The sequence below is a fragment of the Eschrichtius robustus genome, chromosome 6 (assembly GCF_028021215.1).
Source record: "Eschrichtius robustus isolate mEscRob2 chromosome 6, mEscRob2.pri, whole genome shotgun sequence".
NCBI classification, from domain to species: Eukaryota; Metazoa; Chordata; class Mammalia; order Artiodactyla; family Eschrichtiidae; genus Eschrichtius; species Eschrichtius robustus.
In genome coordinates this window covers 52281928-52292207 of record NC_090829.1, presented here as the reverse complement: position 1 = coordinate 52292207, position 10280 = coordinate 52281928, and positions in this window count along the sequence as shown.

The window sequence follows — 10280 nt, the reverse complement described above, 5'->3', positions numbered from 1 at the left end:
GTCAAAGAATGGAGCTGTCTAGAGCTGTGGGCATCCAGCCTAGGCAGAAGACCACAGAGAGGATGAGGTTACTGCAGAGAGCCCCTGCCAGGGCAATGCCCAATGGAGCCATGAGAGTGTGACTGCTCCCATGACCCCAGATGAGCAGAGCCACTGGCATGCAATTCCAGACAGGGAGAGCTGCAAGCGTGCAAATCAGGCCAGTGAGAATTGCCCCGCGGATGGCCCCCAGCAGAGCTGTGGGGCAGGGATGCCCCAGTGTGCACAAAAGGTCATTCCCATATCCCAGGGGCTCTGGCAGGCAGAGTATCGGGTGAAAGATTATTCTCAAGCCTTAAGATTTGATGTTTGCCTCGTTGGGTTTGGACTTGCTTGGGACCTGCCACCCCCTTCTTTCCTATTTCTCCATTTAGGATTGGGAGAGTTTACCCTATTGCCTGTCCTGCCATTGTATTTTGGAAGCACATAACTTGTTTTATTTCATGGGTTCATAGCTGGAGAGCAATTTACCTCAGAATGAATCGTACCTTGAGTCTCATGCACATCTGATTCAGGGGATATGTATATGAGACTTTAAACTTGGACTTTTGAGTTAATGTTAGAAGACATTAAGACTTTGGGGACTGTTGAGATGGAATGAGCATATTTTGCAAGCACAATGGACATGAATTTTGGGGAGCCAGATACATAATGCTGTGGTCTGAATGTTTATTTCCCTCCAAAATTCATATGTTGAAATCCTAATGCCTTATGTGATGGTATTAGAGCTGGGGCTTTTGGAAAGTGATTAGGTCACGATGGGTCCACCCTCATGAATGAGATTAATGTCCTTATAAAAAAAAGCCTGAGATAGGTACCTTATCCCTTCTGTCATGTGAGGATACAACGAGAAGTCTGTCACCCAGAAGAAGGTCCCCACATGACCATGCTGGCACCCTGATCTTAACTTCTAGCCTCCAGAACTGTGAGAAATTAATTTCTTTTGTTTATAAACGACCCAGTCTGTGGCATTTTGTTATAGCAGACCAGATGGACTAAGACATTCTCCAGTCAGAAAACAAAAAGTGGTTGAATGAATTAAAAAATAAAATCCAGCAATATGCTCTCTACACGGGACTCACTTTAGATTTAAAGATATACGTAGGCTGAAAGTGAAGGAACGGAAAAAGATATCCTATGCAAATGCTGACCAAAAACAGCAGGGTTGGCTACACTTATATTAGGCAAAATAGACTTTAAGTCAAAAACTGTCTCTAGAGACAAAGAAGGTCATTATACAATGATAGAAGATCAATTTAACAGGAAGACATAGCAATTATATGTACATATCCAACATCAGAACACCTAAATGTATAAAGCAAATACCAACAGATCTGAAGGGGGAAATTGACAACAATACCATAATAGTAGAGACGTCAATATCCCACTTACAATAATGGACAGAACGCCTAGACAGAAAATCAATAAAGAAACAACTGACTTTGTTGTTTGACAAAACACTGATGAAGGAAATTGAAGATGATACAAAGAAATGGAAAGTTGTCCCATGTTCTTGGATTGGAGAATTAATATTGATAAAATGTCCATACTACCCAAAGCAATCTATAGATTTAATGCAATCCCTATCAAAATACCCATGACATTTTTCACAGAACTAGAACAAATAATCCTAAAATGTAAATGTCCACAAAAGACCCCAAATTGCCAAAAATATCTTGAGAAAAAGAAGAAAGCTGTCAGTATCACACTCCTGACTTTAGACTCTACTACAAAGCCACAAATCAAAACAGTATGGTACTGGCACAAAAGCAGAAACATAGATCAATGGAACAGAATAGAGAGCCCAGAAAAAAACCCACACATCTATGGGCAATTAATATATAATAAAGGAGGCAAGAATATATAACGGAGAAAAGACAGTCTCTTCAATAAAAGGTGCTGGGAAAATTGGACATCTACATATAAAAGAACAAAATTAGAGTATTTCCTCATACCACATACAAAAGTAAACTCAAAATGGATTAAAGACCTAAATGTAAGACCTGAAACCATAAAACTCCTAGAAGAGAACATAGGCAGAACACTCTTTGACATAAATCACAGCAATATTTTTTTGGACCTGTCTCCTAAGGCAAAGAAACAAAGGCAAAAATAAACAAATGGAACCTAATTCAATTTAAAAGCTTTTGCACAACAAAGGAAACCATGATGAAATGAAAAGACAGCCTACTGAATGGGAGAAAATATTTGCAAATGATATGACCAAAAAGGGGTTAATATCCAAAATTATATAAACAACTCATACAACTCAACATTTTTAAAAAACCAAACAACCTGGTTAAAAATGGGCAGAAGACCTGAATAGATGTTTTTCCAAAGAAGATATACAGATGGCCAACAGGTACATGGAAAAATGTTCAACATTGCTAATCATCAGAGACATGCAAATCAAAACCACAATGAGATAGCACCTCACACCTGTCAATGCTTCTATTCAACATAGTACAGGAAGTCCTATCCAGAGCAATTAAACAAGAAAAAGAAACGTTAAAAAGCATCCAAACTGGAAAGGAAGAAGTAAAATTTTCTCTGTTTGCAGATGACATGGTCATATACGTAGAAAATCCTAAATACTCAACAACAACAAAACTTTTAGAACTAATAAATGAGTTCAGCAAATTTGCAGAATACAAAATCAACATACAAAAGTAAGTCACATTTCTATACAAAAACAACAAACTATCCAAAGAGGAAATTCAGAAAACAATTACATTCGCAATAGTAACAAAAAGAATAAAATACTTAGGAATTAACTTAACCAAAGAGATGAAAGATTTAATATTGTTAAAATGTCACTTTTATGCTAAGTGATCTACAGGTTCAGTGTAATCTCTATCAAAATCCTAATATCATTTTTTACAGAAATAGAAAAATATTTTTTAAATTTTATGCAGAACCATAAAAGACCCTGAATAGCCAAAGCAATCTTGAGCAAGAAGAACCATGCTGGAGACATCACACTTCCTGATTTCAAAATATATTACAATAATCAAGAACAGTGTGGTACTGGCATAAGGATAGACAAGTGGACCAATAGAATAAAACTGAGAGTCCAGTAATAAATGCATACATCTTTGTCCAGTTGATTTTTGACAAGGGTGCCAATGCCCTTCAATGGGGGAAAGAATAACCTCTTTAATAAAAGGTACTAGAACAACTGAATATCCATATGCAAAAAGATGAACTTGGATGATGAACTTCTACCTTACTCCATATAAAAAATTAACTCAAAAATGATTACAGACCTAAGTATAAGATCAAAAACTATAAAATTCTAGAAAACATAGAGGTAAATCTTTTCTTGTATTTGTATTTGGCAATGGATTTCAGATATGACACCAAAAGTAAGAGCAACAGAAGAAAAAAATAGACAAACTGGACTTCATCAAATTAAAAACTTTTGTACATAAAAAGAACATTATCAAGAAAGTGAAAAGCCAACCTATAGAATGTGAGAAAATATTTACAAATCACATATCTGATAGGGGGCTTACAGCCGTACCACATAAAGAACCCTTACAACTTAACAACAAAAAGACAACACAAAAATTGGACAAAGATCAAAACCACAATGAGACATCAATGTATACCCATTAGGATGGCTACTATTAAAAAACAACAATAACAGATAATAACAAGTGTTGGTGAGGATAGGGATAAATTGGCACCATACATTGCTGTTGGGAATTTAAAATGGTGCAGACGCTGTGAAAAAACTGGTGGTTTCTCAGAAAGTTAAACATAAAATTACCATATTACCCAGCAATTCCACTCCTAAGTGTATTTCCAGGAGAAATGGAAACAGATACTTAAACGAACACTTGGACGTGAATGTTCATAGAAGCACTGTTTACAATAGATCAAAGGAAGAAAAAAATCCAGAAATACATTTTTATTTAGATGAATGAATAAACAAAATGTGATATATACATACAATGAAATGTTACTCAGCCAGATATATATTGTTTAAGGTGCATATGTATGAATCCATAAAGAAAATTACCAGTATGAAAAAGACAGTATTTCAGAGTGAAGGGAGGGGATGGAAGTGCGGAGGATCTCAAGGGAGCATCAGAGGTAACAGTAATGCTCTGTTTCTTAATCTGGACGTGGGTTCACTGTGTTGGTTCTCTTTAGCATAATTTTTCATACCTTATGCATATATTACTAATATTTTATAATTTAAATATAATTTACCTGAATGGTGTTGGCAATCATGCCAAACCAGAGATTTGGGGGGAGAATACACTACTCTTTGATCCACCAATGTGTTTTTAAAAAACACACTTTATTGGGTCTTTTGAATTGCAAAAACAAAAAAAACCATGTTGGTTGTGATGAGTGAAACGTAGAAATGTGTGAAGGAGAACTTAAAAATCTTCCCTCTCTCCTCCCACCATGAAGATTCCAATGATAAAATGATGTGTCCTTTTACATCTCTCTGCTGACACAAGCATATGTAGTCAATATTCCAGCTTTATTTTTTCTTTTATTTTATAAATGGGAATATATATATAAAATTATATATATATGCACACGTGTGTGTGTGTGTATAAAACTCAGTGACTCATTGATTTAACAGTATTTGGACCCCTTTCTACGTAAAAACATTCAGGTCTAGTTGATTCTTCTTAAATACTGCATAATACCTCATTGAATGACTAGATCCTAATTTAGTCCACCATCAGTTTGTTCCCAGTTGTTTGTCACTACACCTAATGGTACAATGAACTTCTTTGTCCTTGGTCCTTGTATTCTGGGTCCTAGGCTGATTTAACATTTTAGATGTTAAAAATAACTGTCTGATTACTTTCTTAATCTTTTGCTGCAGTTCGCAGTCTGGGCAGCAGGAACGAGAATGCTCTGTTCCCCACGTCATCATTAGAAGGGGATATTTACTACTTCTTCTCTTGTTTGCCGACCTGGTGAGTGAAAACTATCTAATTTGTGTGTAAAGCACCAACACTCTTTACTATGGTCAGCGAAGCTCAGCTCATGGCTTATCAGTACTTCCTGGGGAGCATTTAGAAATGCTGATGCCTGGGCTTCACCACAGACCTACTGAATCAGCATCTTTGGAGAGGAGCCCAGGAATCTTTTTGTATTTGTGTTTTAATTTCCCCAAGTGACTCTGATATAGCTGGGCACATATCCATCGACAGGCAATTGGAAATCATGAAGAGAGCCTCTATCTAGAATTAAGAAACCTAAACTTCAAAAGCTGCAATTTATTAGTTAAGTGTTTAAGAAAACAATGTACCCAGGTAATCATTATGGTTAGAAATTCAAAAATTCAATTTACATACAACATTTTAATTCCATGAATTGTTTAAAACAAGGGATACCTACATGTACCTTTCTTTGCTTTAGAGATTAAAGCCCAAGATAGGAGGCAGCTATGAAGTGGATATTTTAGAATGACAATTTCCTGGCCAACTGTGAATCCCTTCTTAAAGAGCATGAATACTGAATGTCTGATCTTTTTGAAAATGAAATAAAATTAGGGGCGTTCTGGCCCATCATTGCTGGACTCTGTCTCATGAAACGTCCTCACTAGAAGAATAGAGGAAAAAAACCCTGCTGCTTCAGTTTTTATTAGGATGTATCTGGGCAGAGCAAGGCAAGGGATTGTTAAAGACAGTGACTCTGAAGGAGAGGCCAGCACAGGTGTTTGAGAGGTGCCTTGAGAGACTTGAGCAGCAAAGGCGGAGTCATTCTCTCCTCTCTCCTTGAGAGCAGAAAGGGGCTGCCTTATTGCCACATACCGGGAGCAGCCACCAGGTGGCGAGGTTCTCTTATTTTCCTCAAAGCCCAAAGTGTTTAAAGGTGGGAGAGAATAAATGACTTCGAATTCTCAACTTGGATAAAACCAAAAGTGAAGGGGGCAAGGATGCAAATGGCAGACTCTCAGGGTCTCAGATAAGAGCACCCACCTTGCAGGGGGAGTTGTGAGGAAATGCTTAATACATGTGAAGTGCTGAGACCCTGCCTAGCTGGTTTTAAGGACTCAGTAAGCTCCTTTTAAAATGTGAAAAGTTAAAGAAAACCTCTAGTATTATAACCTCATTTTAATTGTTTTTATGCTGAGTTCCGTTTCAGTTTCCTGTTTATTCTTAACATCCTCTACAAAGTCATATCTATGTCAAAATTTAAAATGACCTAGTTAAAATAGATATGTAAGTAGAAAACAGGGTTCAAATACTTCCTCTTTTGAGTGAAAATCAATCAATGTACAAAACCCCCAAATTCATGAAATGGATAAATTCAAGAGATTGCAAGAGTCTTTATTTTAAAAAGAGATTCATCACAAACTTCCTTAAAAGATAAGTTTCCTTTCTACCTTAAGAATTTGATTCAATTTACTAAATTTAATGTGCTCCTGACTGCTCTGTGAACTGAAGGTATCCTCAGAATAAATTGTGAAGTCGATCATTTGCCTTCTGCATCCTTTGCTTCCCCTTTTGTAGATTTTCTCCTCTCCTATAAGCTTCCCATGCTTCTGTCTCCCGATTCCCTCAGGAGAGGTACAGACAGTGGATGAAGATTGGGAGGAAATACAGTACGAAAGCCCTGGAGGAAATACAATACAAAAGCCCTGGAGGAAATACAGTACAAAAGCAAAAGCTGTTTGCACTTGGGCAGCCTTCTCACTGGGGGCAGCTTTCACTCTAGGGAGATAATAATAATGTGGAAGAGGAAGAGGAACCATTTATTGAACATTTTCTCTATTCTGGGTACTCTGGTTTGCATGTTCACTTATTTCCCACAGAAACCTTGTGATGGAAGGATGGGGATAATTATCCATTTACATATGAAGAAACTGAGGGCACAGGACTAGTACGTGAAAGAGCCAAGTCTTGACCTTAGGTTGGTCTGACTCCGCAGCTCAAGTGTTGAACTGCCACTGGGCTGGAATATGTTAGAACAGAAGCAAGGGGTTAGATGAAGATGAGCATTTCAATGTAATTCTGGGAAACAAACAAAAAGCAGTGTTAGCAAAGCTCCACGAACTCGACAATGAGCATAACCTACTTCTGTGACACTTGCCCCCAGTCAAAAACAAAGTCCTTTAATATTATCTCTTAGAAAATAGGCTGTTTAGTGCAATGTGCTAGCATATACATTGGCATCAGATAGATCTGATTTTCCATATTCTTTATACTAATGAGATAATAATTATTTTTACTATTCTTTGTGACAATGCAATATGAAGTCATAATCACCACATTCTAGGGACTCTAAAATGTGTCCAAACAAAAAAAATAAAAGCAAGTATTTGACATATACAGCATTAGGGAAGAGGCTTTGTAACAAACTGAAAACATTTCCTGCTGGTAAAGATGGGACAGGACAATAAGAACAAAACTTTAAGGAATGCTGAATTAAGCAACAATAAATCACCTGAAAATGTGAGTGAAGCAATGACAAAAAATTATCTCATAATAAATTTTCTAAATTTATAAAGAGACTTCATTATTTCAATATAATCTCTGGTGCAAATTTTAAAGTGATTGATTTAACAGCCTGTACTCTAAAGTATATACAAATGTGGATTTGTCCTGGAAGTATAAAACATTCTGGCTTATTTATTAAGCTGGCCTAATATTTATTTTATTTTATTTTATTTTATTTATTTATTTATTTATTTATTTATTTATTTATTTATTTATGGCTGGGTTGGGTCTTCGTTGCAGTGCATGAGCTTCTCATTGCAGTGGCTTCTCCTGTTGTGGGGCACAGGCTCTAGGCGCTTGGGCTTCAGTTGTGGTGTGCAGGCTCGATAGTTGTGGTGCACGGGCTTTGTTGTTCTGCAGCATGTGGGATCTTCCCGGACCAGGGCTCGAACACATGTCCCCTGCTTTGGCAGGTGGATTCTTAACCACTGTGCCACCAGGGAAGTCCCTAGCCTAATATTTTAATATAAGTCTGCAGCCATACAGTCTTCATAGATTCCCTAAAATCACTTGCCAGGGCATCTCTCAGAGAGAGATCAGTGCAGAAGAAACATCATGGTCTTCCTTCTTAAACTGTTTAGGCAAGTGGAGGAAACCAGATGAAATCTGCCCAAGGCAACTTTTTTTTTTTTTTTTAAGTTATTTTTTTTGGCTGTGTTGGGTCTTCGTTTCCGTGCGAGGGCTTTCTCTAGTTGCGGCGAGCGGGGGCCACTCCTCATCGCGGTGCGTGGGCCTCTTGCTGTGGCGGCCTCTCCTGTGCGGAGCACAGGCTCCAGACATGCAGGCTCAGTAGTTGTGGCTGACGGGCCCAGCCGCTCCGCGGCATGTGGGATCTTCCCAGACCAGGGCTCGAACCCGTGTCCCCTGCATCGGCAGGCAGATTCTCAACCACTGCGCCACCAGGGAAGCACAAAGCAGCTTTTTAGTGAGTGTTCCAGCTGGTGTGTTTTCAGTAGCTTTTAACAGAAGATCAACTCAGTTGGCACCAATAGCATAAAAAGCCTGAGGTAGGGTGATTCCAGGCGTGGTTAAGTCAGTGGCTCATTGCCATCACTGAGGAGCCAGGTCTCTTCATTCTTCTGCTGTGCTTTGCTCATAATGTTGACTTTTGACCACGGGCTTGCAGGATGACTGCAGCAAGTTTAAGGAAGTACTTCACAACCTTAAAGGCTCCCTTGTATCCCTTTTTAAGAATAAGAAAAACTCTTCCACACTCACTGTTCAGAATTATAGACATGCCCATTCCTAAATCATCCCCTGGCAAGGAAAATGGGATTTCCATGATTGGCTGAGATAAATTAAGATTATCCTCCCTAGGGGTGGGGAAAGGTCCAGCCTTTTCTAAAGTATGCAGTCTCCCGACAACTGAACAGTGTCAAGGTTTTGATCTCAGGGAGGGTGAGTGTGTGGAACTGCTGCAAAGTAAGTGGTCGACAGTGTCTGCCACGTTGAGTCAGGAAGACCCTAGAAGTAATGGCTCCCAAAGCAGGGCTGGGACCTTCAAGGTATTTGCCTTGTGGAAGGAGAATACATACTGAAGAATAACTGGATAATATTATCCCTTTTTTTCTGATTTGATATGGCAGTCTCAACCCCTGATGACTTTCAGGGAAAGAGAAAATATTGTGATTATGCCTTTTAAAAGGGACAAGAAATTCCCTACATGGAGGAGTCAGTGATTCAGTATTACATTTGTAACTAAAAGAAATTTGGGGGGAAAGGGGAATAAAATTGAATCTTTTAGTTCAATTTACAGAAACCCATCCGTGACAGACCTACACAATAGGAAACCTTCATCTTTCATCACAGGAAGTCCAGAGGTAGGGAAGGCTCCAGGGTCGGTTGATCTGGCTCCTTCCACCTCTTGGCCCTGTCTTCCCCAGTGTTGGCTTCATCCTCAGGTTGGTGGTTGGAGTGATTCTAGGTGTCACAGCTAGTCAAGATAAAGTCCAAAAGGGGCAGAATGACAGCTGCCCATGAGGAACGGGAAGTCTTTCCCCAGATGCCCCTCAGCATACTCCCTCTCCTGTTTCACTGGCCAGAGTTAGGTCACATGTGCATTCCTGAGTCCATCACTGCTTGGAGAGCTGACTAAATAAACATCTAGGCTGCGAGAATTCCAACTGCAAGTTGGTTTTCACTGTAATTGGAATAATCAATATCCCTTACCTCTATAACTCTAATTAATCTAATTAATCTACATCAGCGGTCAGCAAACTAATTGGCCCACCACATATTTTTTAAAGTTTTATTGGAACACAGCCCCATCCATTGTTTTCAATGTATTGTTGACGGCTGCTTTTATGCCACGATGACATTTTAGTTGTGACAGAGACCGTACGACTTACAAAGCCTAAAATATTTTCTATGTGATTCTTCACAGAAGAAGTTTGCCTACCCTGATCTAAAGTTAACTGCAGTACTTTCTTTTATTTGCTTTATCCTACCTTCTGGAAGTGGCAACTTTTAATTTTATTGTTCTAGGAAGGAGTGTGTGATGGTTAATTTTATGTCAACTTGACTGGCTATGGAGTGCCCAGGTTAAACACTGTTTCTGAGGGTGTCTGTGAGGGTGTTTCCACATGAGATTAGCATTTGTATTGGTGGTATCAGTAAAGAAGATTGCCCTCCCCAATGTAGGTGGGCATCATCCAATCCATTGAGGGAGGGTGTTAACAGAACAAAAGGCAGAGGAAGGGGGAATTTACCCCCTTTTCCTGCCTCACTGTTGAGCTGGGACATCTCATCTCATCCTTTCCTTCCACT